General features: G+C 44.7%; 1 protein-coding gene and 1 non-coding gene across 2 annotated transcripts in view; both read left to right on the top strand.

The window, feature by feature from the left end:
* PRKCE (protein kinase C epsilon) overlaps positions 1-15,207 on the top strand; it is a 616,913-nt gene that overhangs the window by 557,367 nt on the left and 44,339 nt on the right. The gene's annotated exons all lie outside the window — the stretch shown is intronic.
* LOC111821513 (small nucleolar RNA SNORA13) lies at positions 13,610-13,741 on the top strand. Its single transcript, XR_002824903.1, has one exon. It is a non-coding gene; the product is annotated as a small nucleolar RNA SNORA13 (small nucleolar RNA).

Raw genomic sequence — 15,207 nt, 5'->3', positions numbered from 1 at the left:
GAAAAACACAGGGACACCATGCTAGATAATGGCATTTGGTGAACATTTACTAGTGGGCCTCATGGGGATGATCTCATTAAATTCTCCCAACAACTCTCTGAAGTGGGTACTGTTTTCATTCTCATTTTATAGATGACAAAACTGAGATTTAAAGAGGGTGAATACCTTGCCCAGAAGCACACAGCCAGGGCTGGAGTGCTAAGAAGTGAACCCCACAGAGAGGGCTCTTGACCACACCCTCCACTGTGTCCAGACTGGATGGGAAAGGTGCGCTGTACTGAAGGAGTTCCTGAGAACTGGTCCACCATCTATATTCTCCCCAGGCCCACAGTCCCTGCTCCAGTGCCATGTGCCAGGAAACAGTCCGTAAATATCGACTGCTTGGTCATTCTCTGGTGGTCTCACTTTAGGATCACCCAGTTTTCTAGTCCAGAAAGTCTTTCGGTGTATAGTTATTTAGCCCTGACTTCTTCTCAATAATGACATTTCATTAGCTTATCAATCTCATTTTTAATGGTCAACCAGAGACCTAGATTTGCAGCCCTTGGAAAACTGGTTAAAAGATCAAGGACACAGAGATTGTTGTTGTTGTTAGCTGCTGTTAGCTGACCCCATGCACAATGGGATTGCACCACTGTGATCCAAAAGGTTTCACTGGCTGCTTTTTTAGAAGTAGATCACCAGGCCTTTCTTCCTAGTCTGTCTGAGTCTGTATATTAATGATGCTATATATTGTTACAGGTTTATTTTATTATGTATTATATGTATACTTTATTATATACATGTAATAAGTGTATAGTATGATTAATATATAATATAGAGAGAGTTGCTGAGAGTTACAAATTGCCTGGCACATCCACACAGCACATGTTAACCACCTTTCCGGTTTTCACTGAAGTTTCCGTTTCTGCTATAGCCCTTGCTAAAATAAATTCACAAATTATGATTTCTTTATTTCAGAATAGAATATTTGGAGGAGTTATTTGTCACAGATCTGAACCACCAACAAATTCGACATCCTGTGTTTAATCTGGTCAAAGCATTTGCTTTCTTTCTGAGAACTATCCCTTTCACAGACCTCATCACCATGTCACTGGTCTGCCTCATTTGCTGGCAGGTGACTTGCCCCACACACTGGCCTCATTAACCATCAAATTAAAATATGTGCTCTCCACAGCTGGAAATTGCTGCTTGTCATGGACCATCAAGGTAGCTAAAGAATGGCTGAAACCATAGATGCTAAGTCTGCGAGGCTGCTGTGCTCTGCACACCGCCCTGTGCTCCATGTGCACACACTGCCCTCAGCACGCTTCCATGACTTGGATTATCATTGAAGGAGATTTTTAAAAAGCTGGGTGTGTCTTTTTCCCCGAGGTAGAGATAGTTTGCTCTTTTAGAAGTATCTCTCTCCGCTGAAAATAATTTCCTAATATCTTATCCACATTTAAGGAGCCCTGGTGGTGCAATGGAGCCTGGTGGCACAGTGGTTAAGTGCTATGGCTGTTAACCAAAAGGTCCGCAGTTCGAATCCACCAGCTGCTCTTTGGAAACCCTATGGGGCAGTTCTACTCTGTCCTGTAGGGTCACTATGAGTCAGAATTGACTCGACGGCAGCGGGTTTGGTTTTTTCGGTTTGGTGGTGCAACGGTTAAGTGCTTGGCTGCGAACCTAATGCTTGGAGGTTCAGACCCACCCAGCAGCTCGCAGGAGAAAGAACTGGAGATCTGCTCCCATAAAGATTACAGCCTAGAAAATCCTATGAGGCAGTTCTACTCTGTCCTATAGGGTCGCTACGAGTTGGAATCGACTCACTGGCACCTAACAACAACATCCACATGCACGGTCAAACATCCTGCACTAGTGTGAGGATAAACTGCTGGCAAAGGCAAGGAATGAACAGTCTCCCGGTGTCACTTGCAAAGTTGTTGCTTTCTTTTCTTTTTTCCCCTGAGTGGAATTCTGGAAGCCCCCTCCCTCTTTCCCATTGGCGGCTTTGAGGTTTACGTTTCTTTTCTTTACTAACGCTTTTCACTGAGTTGACTGCTGTACGTGGTGCCTATATTGGTCTGGAAAGCCTTTTCTCAAAAAGTATAACAACAACTACTACTATTATTCCTAGAGTCTCAAAGCATAAAGAGAAAATATAAATAAATAAGGCAAGTTACTTTATCTCCCCGCACCTCAGTTTTTAACCAAGATAAAAAGATCTCTGGAGCTGCCGAGTCACCGAACTTAACTCCTTAGCAGTGTTTGACATGACTGGGAGGCCCTGTAGTTAAGATTCTCCCTCTTCCTTGGGCTTCTGGAACCCTACAGGCTCGTCAGTTGCCTCTCTGGCAGCTCCATCTCAAGTCTCCTTGACCAGGGCCCCTCTCTTTACCTGGCCATTAAACGGTGGGCTTCCTCACTGAGCTAGTCTAGGCCCTCTTATCTCACACTATACTCTCTTTTCTGGCCCACTCATTAGTTCTCCAGCCCAGACTGCATATCTAACTGCCCAGACAGCATGTTCAGATGTCTCCAAGGCACCTCAGACTCAAAACCCGGACCTCCCTGGTACACAGTAGATGCTCAATGAATATTCGTCATCAGAGCCACAGAGGCTGCCTTTAGCTTTGTCTTTGTTTTGTAAGCCCAACCAGATAGTGTCCTCCTGGATGAAGAGGAATCTTCTTAAGTTGCCTCTTCCTCGTGAACCTATACATGCCTGCTGGTGCATCGGCGCATAGGCCTAAGCTCATCATACACCCTGAGCATAAATGCAACCCAGTTGCTTCTTATCTGCATATATGCATACGCACACGCCTGCGCGCGCACACATTTTCTGATCAGCTGAAAAGCACCACACGTTCTTAAAGCAAATACCTTCCGTCGCCAAATTAAACAAATACAAATGTAAGACTTCTTTTTTAAGAATAATAAAATCTGTTTTCTTTCCCTTCAGAGGTCAGTCCATTTTCAGTCGCGTGGCCTTGCACGAGGCCTCTGATAGCCAAGTAACTTGGGTGACCCCCACTTTGCAGGAAGACGTGCTTTGCCTACATCCCCCCTCAACTTGTGCGGAGCTACATTTGTGTTTCCTCAGCGCTTTATCTGGCTGGACTGACCTGAATGGGCTGACCACTCTCCTAGCACGTGGCTCCTTGTGTGGGTGGACATGGAAGATGCACACTTACTAGTTTTGGCAGCTTCTCATCTGAACAAAGAGCTTGAAGAGTAGTGTTCTGGCTTTCTATCCGGGAATTCTGGGCCCTGCGGAGGGTTCTATAGTCCACTTCCGCCAGCCTGCAGGCGTGCCCCCGTAAAGATTACTCTTGGTCCTTTACCTGTGCCGACTGAGTGCTGGCTGCACTTTGAGCCGCAAATCGCTGGGCCCAAAAAAGGCGAGATCAGCAGCCCGAGTGTCCTTCTGCATAGCAGTTATCAGCTGAGTGTTCTGGCCTTATTTTCATCTCTCCCTCCAGGCCTCTCCTTGAACGGTCCTCAGTGTCTTCAGGCCTAGCAAAAACCAGACTCTGAGTAGAAACTCAGTAAATATTACGGAATTATTACATAGTGGAGTCCCTGGGTGGTGGAAACGGTTAATGCACTTGACCGCTGAATTCGTTAGTGATTCGTAGTCCACCCATAGGTGCTTTGGAAAAAAGGCCTGATGATCTACTTCCAAAAAAATCGGTTATTAAAAACCCTATGGAGGGTCACTATGAGTTGGGATCAGCTAGATGGCAACTGGTTAGTTGATTTGTTTAGAGCTAAGTAGACAAGGGATGTAATAGTTGTTGTAATCATGCCATACACTAGACCATCATTAAAACGGACTTACTAATACAGGTCCTGCCCGTTAACCCATCCGGAGTCAACAAGCTTTGAGTACTAGCAATTTTCAGGGCTCTGGGCAACCAACTGTGAACACGAAGATATGTCCCAGTTCTCACGGAGCTTATGGTGAGGGAAACCAGTAATACATAAGAAAACAAACCAACAAAATAATTGTGAATTGCAGTCATTACTGGGAAGAAAGTGAACAAGCTGCTGTGACTGGCATTGAAGTGGGGGTCAGCGGAGGGCAGGGTGGGCAGCTCTAGACAGGGCCACCAAGAGGGTTCTCTTTAAGAATGCGGCAAAAAGGCAGAGAATGAATGACAAGAAGTCTTCTGCTTTCCGCTGACAGGGAACGGCAGTGTGGCAAAGGCTCCAAGGCAGGAAGGAGCTTGAGGAACTGTCAGAGACCCGTGTGGCCAGAGGGAGAGAGAAAATGGCACCAAACCAGGGGGAGAGGAAGGCAGGCCCCTGGGGCCAGAGTAAGAAGCTTGGGGTCCATTTGGACCACCATGGAAGCTACTGGGGTTTTTAGCTGAGGATCCGTGATTATTTGGAGGCTCTTTCTTTTCTGAGTATAATAGTGTGAAAGAACTGGAGGGCACAAGAGAATGTCAGATTCAGCTGCCTCTGATGGTGCTTGGCCTTCATTTTTAATATGTTATCTGGAAATGTTTGTTTGGGTCACCTGACTGCCTGGGACCACAACCCACAAATTCAGTTCTTCACTCGCTCATTTCTTCATCCATGTGATGACGGGTATGGAGTCCCTGGGTGGTGCAAATGGTTAACGCGCTCACCCGCTAACCAAAGGTTAGAGGTTTGAGTCCGCCCAAACCTTGAGGCACCTCGGAAGAAAGGCATGGCAGTCCACTTCCGAGAAATCAGCCATTGAAAACCCTACAGAGTGCAGTTCTACTTGGAGACACATGGGGTCACCATGAGTCCAAATAGACTCAACGGCAACCTTTTTTTTGTTTTTGTTTTTTAATTGAGAGGCCAGGATGCAGCAGGCACTGTGGGGATTCCAAGGTCCTGCCCTCATGGAGCGGCCCATGTGGAAGACAGACACGCATAGTGGGGCCAGTGCTGGGACACTGAGGTAGGAGACTGCCTCACACATGAGGAAACCACGGGAAGGCCCATAGGCCCCAGGTTTGCATTTGAGGGGGTTGGTGAGGGATGAGGCTAGATGGTCAGGCTAGTGCAGATCACAAAGGGCCTGCCACGCCCCGCTAGGGGCGCGGGTTCACGGGGTGCCGTTGAAGCAGGCAAGCAGGAGGAGAGCATAGTATAATTTATATTTTGTATGAAAATACCTGCTGGCAAAGGCTTGCTCCAAAGCGGCAGCCAGGATTGCAAGCTCAAACTTCATGGGATCCAACTGCCTTTGCCTCCCAGGATCTTAGACTGGAACACCCTTGGGGATTAACCCCTCCAGCTGTCTTTCCTTGTATATTTTTGTTCGTAAGTGACTGAGGACAGTAAAGCCCAAAGAAGTGACCTACTTGAGGTCCCCTCTGTCCTTGGCCCCGGTCTCCATGCTGAACCCCAAATAGCCATTTCAAAGTGCACATTGATTGATGGTCTGAAGAGGAAGCAGGGACCCGGTGTGAGTACCACATCGGTCAGAGCAGCCCATCCTGCCTGCTGGGGACACAGCTCCATGCCTGGTTCCCGTCAGTGGGGTCAGGATATATGAATATGGATAAGAATGTGCTTTCATTGCTTCCGATAAAAAATAATTGAACAATCGTGGGATCAGGTATGTTATTCTGCTGCAATTCCAAGTCCCAATGCCAGGTACCACCCCAGGCGATTTATTTGGGCTGTAAGCTGGAATGCCCTCTTACACCTCAGATCTGTAGCCGGCAGTGTAGTGACGACAAGTCTCACCCGAGACAAGGAGTCATCTGTTTTGTCAAAACAGCATTGTCTAGCTTATCAGTGGTATCTTATAACCAAGTTGCCATGAATCTAAAACCACAGCCACCACGCCAGCAAACAAAATGACAGGAGTCTGGATACTATATATATATATATATATTTCCCTCAAGCAATATAGCAAAGTGGTTAAGAGCGTGGAATTTGGCGTCAGTCAGAACCTACTCTGTCATTCACCACCTGTGTGTCCCGGGCAAGTTAAATAACTCCTCAGATCCCTTTTTCTCATCTTTAAAATGGAGGTAATAATAGTCCTACCAGACTCATAGGGTATTTGTGGGAGGGAGTGAGATAATGCATGTAAAAGACTTACCACTAAGCCGGGCATATAAGAGCACTTGAAAAAAGTGATAGTTATCATCTTTGTTGCCAAATAACTGAGCTTTTGCTATAAAAGGGCTTAGAAAAAGATTTTCCCTGCAGATTGACTCCGAATGAAGTATTACCATTGACTCTCAGTTGTCAGCACTGCCGTGGAGAATTAAAAAGTCGTTTATCTTGGGCTTTGAAGAAAATTACGCTTTTCTTTTTGATGGAGAGGCCATAGATTCACTTTGCTAGGCTTCTTCCTATTTGCTTCGGTTGTACTCTGGAGGCGTGGCGTTCCTGTGAGGGATGAGAGTTGGCTGCCCCAGAGGATGCTGGGAAGGAGGACACCAGCCCGTGACTGACATTTACCACAGCGCTGAGGGGAGTTTGAATACATTGTTAAATTTAAGAAGTTGTATGGTGACATCTGTCAGAAGCTGTATTCCTGTCTGATTAACTGGTCATTCACGAGTCTCTGCTTTTTGTCCAAAAAACAAGGAGAGTTTCTTCATAACCTCCCTCCAGGGCCTGCTCTCTGATGATCCAAATACTTGGCATCCATGAATTCATGTTTCTAATCTCTTATCTCCAGATAACTGGAGGAGTTTGCTGTGGTTTGTGTGGCACTCAGGCCTGGGCTCTGTGGGATTGGCATGCCAGGAGAGGGAGAGGGGCTGAGAGTCACCCCCTGTGGCAATACAGAATGGGTCTCTGGTGAGGATACAGGGCATTTGGGTCCTTCCTCCATGGTGAGTTTTTCATCAAGCCAACACAAAAAAGGTTTTTTTCCAAATGTTTTTCTGATGCGTTGAAGGCCTTGTATGCCAACTCTTTGCTAAATGCTGTGTGGTTTATGGAAGGAGAGACTTCTGGTCCTTATTCTTGGAGACTCTACCTTCAAATTGGGAAAGTACAGTTTTACATATGGGAAAAATTAATTTCCAGGTGAGGCCGCTGAGGGGCAGTGTAAGAAACATAGGACTCGGAACATCTGAAGTTCAGGTCCCAGCACCTCGCTAGCCTTTGCTTAGCCCCATCCCCAGGTTCTTCATCTCTAAGGTGGGCTTGATGGTCCCACAGCTCAGGCAGTTGTGGTGAGGGGCAGTAGAGCACCACAGAACAGCCTTCCAGATGAACGCTGCAAGCAACATTCTGCAGATGGGCACTCTCCCAGGGTGGAGATCCCAGGTCCCGAGAAGTTTGTGAAACCTCTGGAATCCTGCACAGGAATCCTGTGCGGCCCCACCCCACCCCTCATTGTTCTCTTACCTGGGTGCTTTGTATTCCCATTCACGGAGTCATTCCTCCAGTCCCAAGCTGAAAGTCCCTCTCTTCTCTTTTCTCTCCTCTCCTGTCTTCTCCCTTTCCCTTCCCCCCATCCTCTCCTCTTCTCTGTCTCATTTAAATATCCCTTGTCAGTTTCTCAAGGAGCCCTGGTGCCATAGTGGTTAAGCACTTTGCTGCTAACTGAAAGGTTGGTGGTTCGAACCCACTAGCCACTCCACGGAAGAAAGATGTGGCAGTCTGCTTCTGTAAAGATTACAGCCTAGGAGACCTTATGGAGCAGTCCTACTCTGTTCTATAGGGTTGCTGTGAGTTGGAATCGACTCCACGGCAGCGAGTTTGGTTTGGTTTGATGTCACGTTCTCACACATGTTGCAGTTGCTTATGCTTTATACTTTTCATTCCACAAAGTCTGCCTTGGTGGCTTATACACAATAGGTCAATAAAAGTTGGGGGACTCACCCAGCATCTCAAATCACAACATGTGGACACTGACAACGTCTTATACATAAACAATTATACACAGAATTAGATGCATAGGTAGCCATCCTGGTGGGGCGGGGCAGTGGAGGGGATACTTAGAAGCCAAAATATGTATCTCAGTTGTTCTGAACACATTGCTAGAGATATCAACAGTTGTTTCCTTGTTACATTAAAAGTGTGATTTATTTTACTTTTGTTGAAAGTGAAAGCATAACTTGACCTACCTCTGATCGCACCTCACCTCTAACAGATGACCCTGACAATAATACCGTCTTTATACGCATGTTCCCCCTTAATATTAGTCCGTTGCTCTCCAGAGATCCTTCCCCCTTTTTCTGCCCCAATAAATTAGCACAGGTGGTCTTAGAAAACTATTTCCCCCCACCACCCTAAAATTAACTACTAGGTCTTACAATTTTCCCCCTCAAATACATTTTATAGAATTAAAAAAAAAAATGTTTAGGGAATTTTCTTTCTTGATGTCTGTTGATTTTCTGGAAGAGCTCTGCTCTCCCACCCCAGGGAGCCTTGGTTGTACCATCCTGGCTCTAAATCAGTCCTTCTCTGTCAGTGCCTGTGACCTCTCGGTCTCTGTATTCCCTTTTCACCACAAAGTCTTCTTTTCCCAGGGGCCAGCGCCAACGGAATTTGGGTCCAGTCATCAGAGATTTCCAACTTGTGTGTCTTACATTTTATCTGAAAGGTAGTCGTAGGCACCACAGCTTATCAGCCATGTGACATTAGGCAAGTTACTTACCTTTTCTGAGCCTCAGTTTCCTCACACATTTAAAAAGACGCATTGATGCTGCCAGATATTAATGGGGTTGGTGTGGGCAGGATTCCTATCTCCAAGGGATAAAGTGACAGAGGAGAGTCCAGACGAATACACTCTTCCTTACAGCCAGAGCATTGCCCCAAGTCCTTATTGGCTTAATGATCTGGGCCAGATCTCCTTGGAGCCTGATGGCTGCTTAAGACTTAGATTAGAGCAGTGGTTGTCCACTGGAGGACCTCAGGGACATTTGGCAAAGTCTGGAAACATTTTTGGTTATCAGAACTCGGGGAGGGGTGGGCAGAGGCAAAGGGTGCTGCTAAACATCTTATAATGCACAGGACAGCCCCCACAACAAAGAATTATCCAGACCTAAGTGTCATAGTGCTGCACTTGAGAAGCCCTGGACTAGAGAGACACTGAATGTCCTCCTCCTTGTCCTCTTCCCCATAGCTCACATCCCATTTGGCCCTCCAACAGCTGGGACAGGAAGTCAGGTTCCATGGAAGTGCTCATGAGTTCTCATCTAGTGGAGAATACAGTAAGGTAGCCATCAATCCTGGTGCCAAGTGACAAGAGTTTCTATAAAGGCATTCTGCCTTGATGGGGAGATGCTGGGAGTGGCCTCCCTAAAATAAGAAATTACCAAAGAAGCTTGCGGTCACCACTGTTATTTAGCATGGTTCTGGAGGTTCTAGACAAGAGAAATAAATTAGAAATATAAATATTACCAAAAAAACTTCAAAAAAAAAAAGTTGCCATTGAGTCATTCCGACTCATAGCGACCTTATAGGACAGAGTAGTACTGCCGCATTAGGTGTCCAAGGAGTGACTGGTGGGTTCGAACTTCTGACTATTTGCTTAGCAGCCAAGCTAAATATTGCAAAGGAGGAGGTAAAATTATCACTTAATTTCAAACGACTAGAAAAACCCAGGAGAATTAACTTGAAAACTCCTTCACAAAAATCAGTAGAAATTCAGTATAGTGGCAGGGTACAAAATGATAAGCAGAAATCAATAGCTAACATACATATATGCAAACGGAAGATAGAATGGAAGAATAGACCTCATTTAAAATAGGAACTAAAAATATAAAATAAAAGCTTGGATTATTTAGAAGTAGATTCAGTTGCAGTTTGGTAGATGCAAATAAGACACAAGTTTCTTTCTTTTTTATATAAAAGTTGTCTGGAGGTGAACAGTCCAGTGACCATCATGGGGCTTGTTGTTGCTGTTAGGTGCCGTTGAGTGGATCCCAACTCACAGCTACTCCATGTGACAGAGTAACATCGCCCCGTGGGGTTTAGCAGATCACAAGGTCTTTCTCCTGCAGAACTGATGGGTAGGTTCAGACTGCCCAGCTTTCAGTTAGCAGCTGAGTGCTTAACTGTTGCACCACCAGGGCTGCTTTCCTAGGGCTTACTCCTTGTCTGTACGGTCCGAGATAGCTGCTAGAACTCCAGGCATTCTATCCATGTCCAGGTAACAGCATACAGGAAGGAAAGAAAAAAAGGAGTAAGGCTCTTTCTTCTAAGGAGACTTCTGCATGTCTCACTGGCTACAACTTAGACACATAACCACACTCAGCTCTAAGGGAGGCTGTGAGTTCTAGTTTTTTAGCTGCATGGCTTAAAAACAAATAAAAATCAATGTTCTTACTAAGGAAGAAGGGGAGAATGAATATTGGGATATCAGGAGACAACCAGCGGTCTGCCATAAAATGTAACAAGAAATGTCCAAGATTTATATGAGAGGCTTGAACAAACAGAAAAACAAGATTATTGGCTAGGAAAATGCAACATCATAAAGATACCTGTTCTCCCTGAGTTAATTTATAACTGTGAATATGTTCCCAATAAAAACCAGAATTTTTTTAACTTTACAGATGAGTCTAAAATTCATATGGAAAAATTAACGGGCAAGACTAGCCAGGAAATTGAAAAAGAGGAAGAAGAAGGGAACCCACCCTACTAGATGTCAAAATATATTCTAACCCTTCAGTAATTAAAAGAGTGTGATATAGATGAATGTTATGAAATGAAGAATACAGAAATAAATCCAAATACCTATGGCAATATAATACCAGTATTTGATAAAGGTGACATTTCCAATCAGTGCAAAAAAGAGGAACTATTCAATATATGATATTGGGACAACTTACGAGACATCTGGAAATAAAGTTGACCTATACCTCACATCAGGACAGATTCCAAAGATTTTAGTCTATAAGATGAAATCATAAAAAAGTACTAAGATACACCTTGGGAGATCGATTTTATAACTTTGGAATGGGTAAAGCCTTTCCAATTATGATATAAAATCCAAAAAACATAAACTGAAACATCAATTACCTAAAAATAAATAATCTCAATCTGGCAAACCACCATAAATAAAGTAAGAAGTCAAACACCAAACTGGGAAAAATATTTGCAAATCTTATCCGCACAAAGTTTATTTTCCTAATATATAAAAAGCTGCTCAACAATCAATAATAATAAAAAAAAAAAACCCACAAAAGAAAAATGGACAACACAGAGTTCACAGACAGAAGAAAAGATCGTTTTTAAACATAGGAAAAGATATGCAAACTTGCAAACTTAAGAATATACTGAAATGCTGTTTTCACCTATCAGACTACCAAAAACTTGCCATGTTGGGAGAAGCTAGCGCTAGTGTGTGCTGCTGATGAAAATGTAAATAGTTCGACCTTTGAGTAAGGCAGTTTGGCAACATCCGTCAAAATTCACATTCTTGAACTCTCTGAGTTAGAAATTTCATTTCTAGGAAATGTACAGTTACTTTCACATATGTGCAAACGTCATGTTTTCAAGGGTATTCACAGCAGCACTGTTTGCAGTAGCAAATATTGGAAGCAGCCTAAATGTCCCTCAAATATGGTGGAGTATTATGCATCCTTAGAAAGAATTAGGAGGCTCTTTGTGTGCTAAGGTAGAAAGATCTCCAATAAGTATTAAGCAGAAAAGGTAAGATGCAAAAGAATGCACATATAGTGTGCTCCCACTTAGTTAAAAGAGGGAAAATAAATATATTTTCACATTTTCTTATTTATATGTAAAGTAGGACCAAGAAGATACACTAGTTGCTGTGGGGCCAACTCTGACTCATGGCGAGCCCCATGTGTGTCACAGTAGAACCGTGCTCCATTGGGTTTTCAATGACTGATTTTTCAGAAGTAGATCACCAGGCCTTTCTTCCGAGGTGCCTCTGGGTAGACGCAAACCTCCAGCGTTTCAGTTAGCAGCTGAAAACAGTAACCATTTGCACCACCTAAGGATTCCAGACTCCCTGCCCCATAGGGTTTCCAAGGAGTCGCTGGTGGATTCAGACTGCCAGCCTTTTGGTTAGCAGCCGAGCTCTCAACCACTGCACTAGGGATTCCAGAGGATACACAAGGAATGAATTAAAAACAATTGCCTGTAGGGAGAGAAACAGGGTGTCTGGCAGACAGGTACAGGAGGGAGAATTTTTACTGTATGCCTTTTCATGCTTTTGGTGTTTTTGAACACATGAATGCATTACCTATTGAAAAGAAATTTTGATAACACTATCAATAGATAGATTGAATAAGTAAACGCTAGTCACATTGGCTTATATATAGGAATAGGTATTTTGCTAGTTTTTTTCTCTCTGTTAAAAGGATTACCCCACTTCTTAAAAATGTTCTCTCACACACTACAGGGGAAGTCAGCACAACTGGACTAAACCAAAAGCTAAGAAGTTTCCTGAATATAACCAAACACTTTGAGGGACAGCGTAGCAGGGGCGGGGGTCTGGGGACCATGGTTTCAGGGGGCATCTAGGTCAATTGGCATAACAAAGTTTATTAAGAAAATGCTCTGCATCCCACTTTGGTCAATGGCATCTGGGGTCTTAAAAGCTAGTGAGTGGCCATCTAAGATGCATCAATTGGTCCCAACCCACCTGGAGCAAAGGAGAATGGAGAACACCAAAGACACAAGGAAAATATTAGCCCAAGAGACAGAAAGGGCCACATAAACCAGAGACTTCATCAGCCTGAGACCAGAAGAACTAGATGGTGCCTGGCTACCACCAATGACCACCCTGACGGGGAACACAACAGGGAGTCCCGGATGGAGCAGGACAAAGGTCGGGTGCAGAACTCAAATTCTAGTAAGAAGACTAGACTTAATTGTCTTACTGAGACTGAAGTACCCCAGAAAGCATGGCCCCTGGATTCTCTGTTAGCCCAAAACTAAACCCATTCCTGAGGCCAACTCTTCAGACAAAGATTAGACTGGACTATGGACATAAAATGATACTTGTGAAGAGTGAGCTTCTTAGCTCAAGTAGATACATGAGACTAAGTGGGCAGCTCCTGTCCAGAGGCGAGATGAGAAGGCAGAGAGGTCAGGAGCTGGTTGAATGGACACAGGAAATATGGGGTGGAAAGGAGGAGTGTGCTGTCACAGTATAGGGAGAGAAACTAAGGTCACATAACAATGTGTATATAAAAATTTTTGTATGAGAAACTAACTTGAATTGTAAACTTTCACTTAAAGCAAAATTAAAAAAAAAAAAAATGTTTTCCGTTCTCAAAAGTGCCCTGGCCTTATATTTGAGGACTGAGTGTATAGGGACTAATATTTCTAGACAGAAGACCCTCTTTGCAATGCTGTGAGTCAACAAGTCTGATGAACACCTACTATGTGCTCAGCCATGCTTTGGGCACCATGGGAACTTACAAGAAGGAGTAATTTTTACTAAATATATATTGGAGATTTTTCTGTTTTAGCACACAAAGAGCCTCTTAATTCTTTTTTAAGGATGCATAATACTCCACCATATGTATTGAGGGACATTTAGGCTGCTTCCAATATATACTAAGGAGAAAAGACCACCCACCATGCCCTCCAAGCCCTACCTTGGAGCAGGGGAGGCCGGGAAACAATTATTCCCCACCCGCTTCCCGGGGAGGCCTGGCCTCCCCTCCTGCAGCACTGAAAGCCAACAAGTGTTGACCTTTGGTTTACCCATCCGCTTGCGGAAACCAGTGAATGTGGTGTCAAAAGGCATAAATTAAACCCTTCGCAGCCATTTTCTGCCCTTGAATTTGGTGTCTTTGGTGTAGGAGCTGCTTAAGTTACAGTGTACCAGAGTTTCCATTACGATCGTTTGTTTACACGGCTGAATTTTAGTCTACCAAAATTAATTTTTGTTTAAAAAATAATAATAATAGCCAACAGGTGGGAGAATCCTGGGGCAGGAATAGGAAGTGGAAAGTTAGGGGCCCCGGATGACAGTGCTGGAAGAGAGGGAAAACAAGGGAACAGCATTGCACAACCCTCAGCCAGCTAGGGAGCCAGCAGAATGTCAGTGGTACCACCCTCCCCTTTCAGCAGCCTTTGTCAGACACACACACACTGTCTCCCTCTCTCCCTCTTCCAATCTCTTCTTCTTCCTCTCTATCTCTCCCTCTCCCTCCCTCTCGCTCTCTCTCTCGCTCTCTCTCTCTCTCTCCCCGTTCCTCCTTCTCTCTCCCTCTCTGCCCCAGCAAACATGGCCCTGGGCTCCCCTGGGGCCTCCCGTTCACCAAAACCCATTCATGAACTGCTTCACACAGAGGGGCCTAGGACCAGCCAAGTTTGGTGCCAGGGGTATGAGTATTTTTCTTTTTAGTAAGTCTGAAGACCTCCAGAAGAATAAAGTTCTGGTCATAGCCTTTCTCCATCACCCGTCTGTCAGTCTGTTATACTGTGTTTGTTGCTCATTGTCATGATGCTGAAAGCTATTCTCCAGTATTTCAAATACCAGCAGGATCATCCATGATGGACAAGTTTCAGTGGAACTTCCAGACTAAGACAGACTAGGAAGAAAGGCCTGGAGATCTACTTCTGAAAAGCAACCAGTGAACATTCTGTAAGTCACAGTAGAACATTATTGACATAGTGCTGGAAGAAGAACCCCCAGGTTGGCCGCAACAATGGAGTCAAGTATACCAACCATTGTGAATATGGCACAGGACCACAATGTTTTCATTCTGTTATGAGTTGGAGTCAACAACAAAAACTGGTCTTTCTGGACTCCAGGGATCTTTCAAGCTGCCCTAATCTTTCCTGTCACAAAGGAAAGGAACATCAGTCACCAATTGGTGGTGTTGTGAGTTGGTTTCATGAGGAGAGTGAGAGTTTTAAACACGGACAGCAGAGGGGGAGTCTGAGGAAGTGACTGATGGCGATCGTTCAGCGGCCTGTGTGCTGCCTGCAGTGAGGCGCGGCTTCTGCCCCCAGGGAGAGGAGAGGGGGCAGGAGGCAAAGGGATGGTGTGCATCTGGGGCCAGTGCTAGGACAGGAGAAGAGGCAAGGGGTTGGGGGAAACAAGACATCCCACCTTCTTTCGCCCTTCTCTGAAAAGAGTAGGAGTCCTGAGCAGAGGGAAAGGTGCACTAATGTGCCCGGAAACGCGAGACTTGCAATTTTCAGATGGCAGCAAGGTTCGGGCTGGCTTTGGAATCTTCCGAATCTACCCCATTCGTACAAAATTAGAAGATTTTAAACTTTGCAAAAGATGAACAGAACAAGTCTTTCCATGACATAAGGACTTTAAAAGAGTGTGCT

This window comes from Trichechus manatus, unplaced genomic scaffold, assembly GCF_000243295.1.
Source record: "Trichechus manatus latirostris isolate Lorelei unplaced genomic scaffold, TriManLat1.0 scaffold00005, whole genome shotgun sequence".
Lineage (NCBI taxonomy): Eukaryota > Metazoa > Chordata > Mammalia > Sirenia > Trichechidae > Trichechus > Trichechus manatus.
The sequence above is the reverse complement of the archived record's forward strand: the minus strand, read 5'-3'. Positions and strand labels throughout refer to the sequence as shown.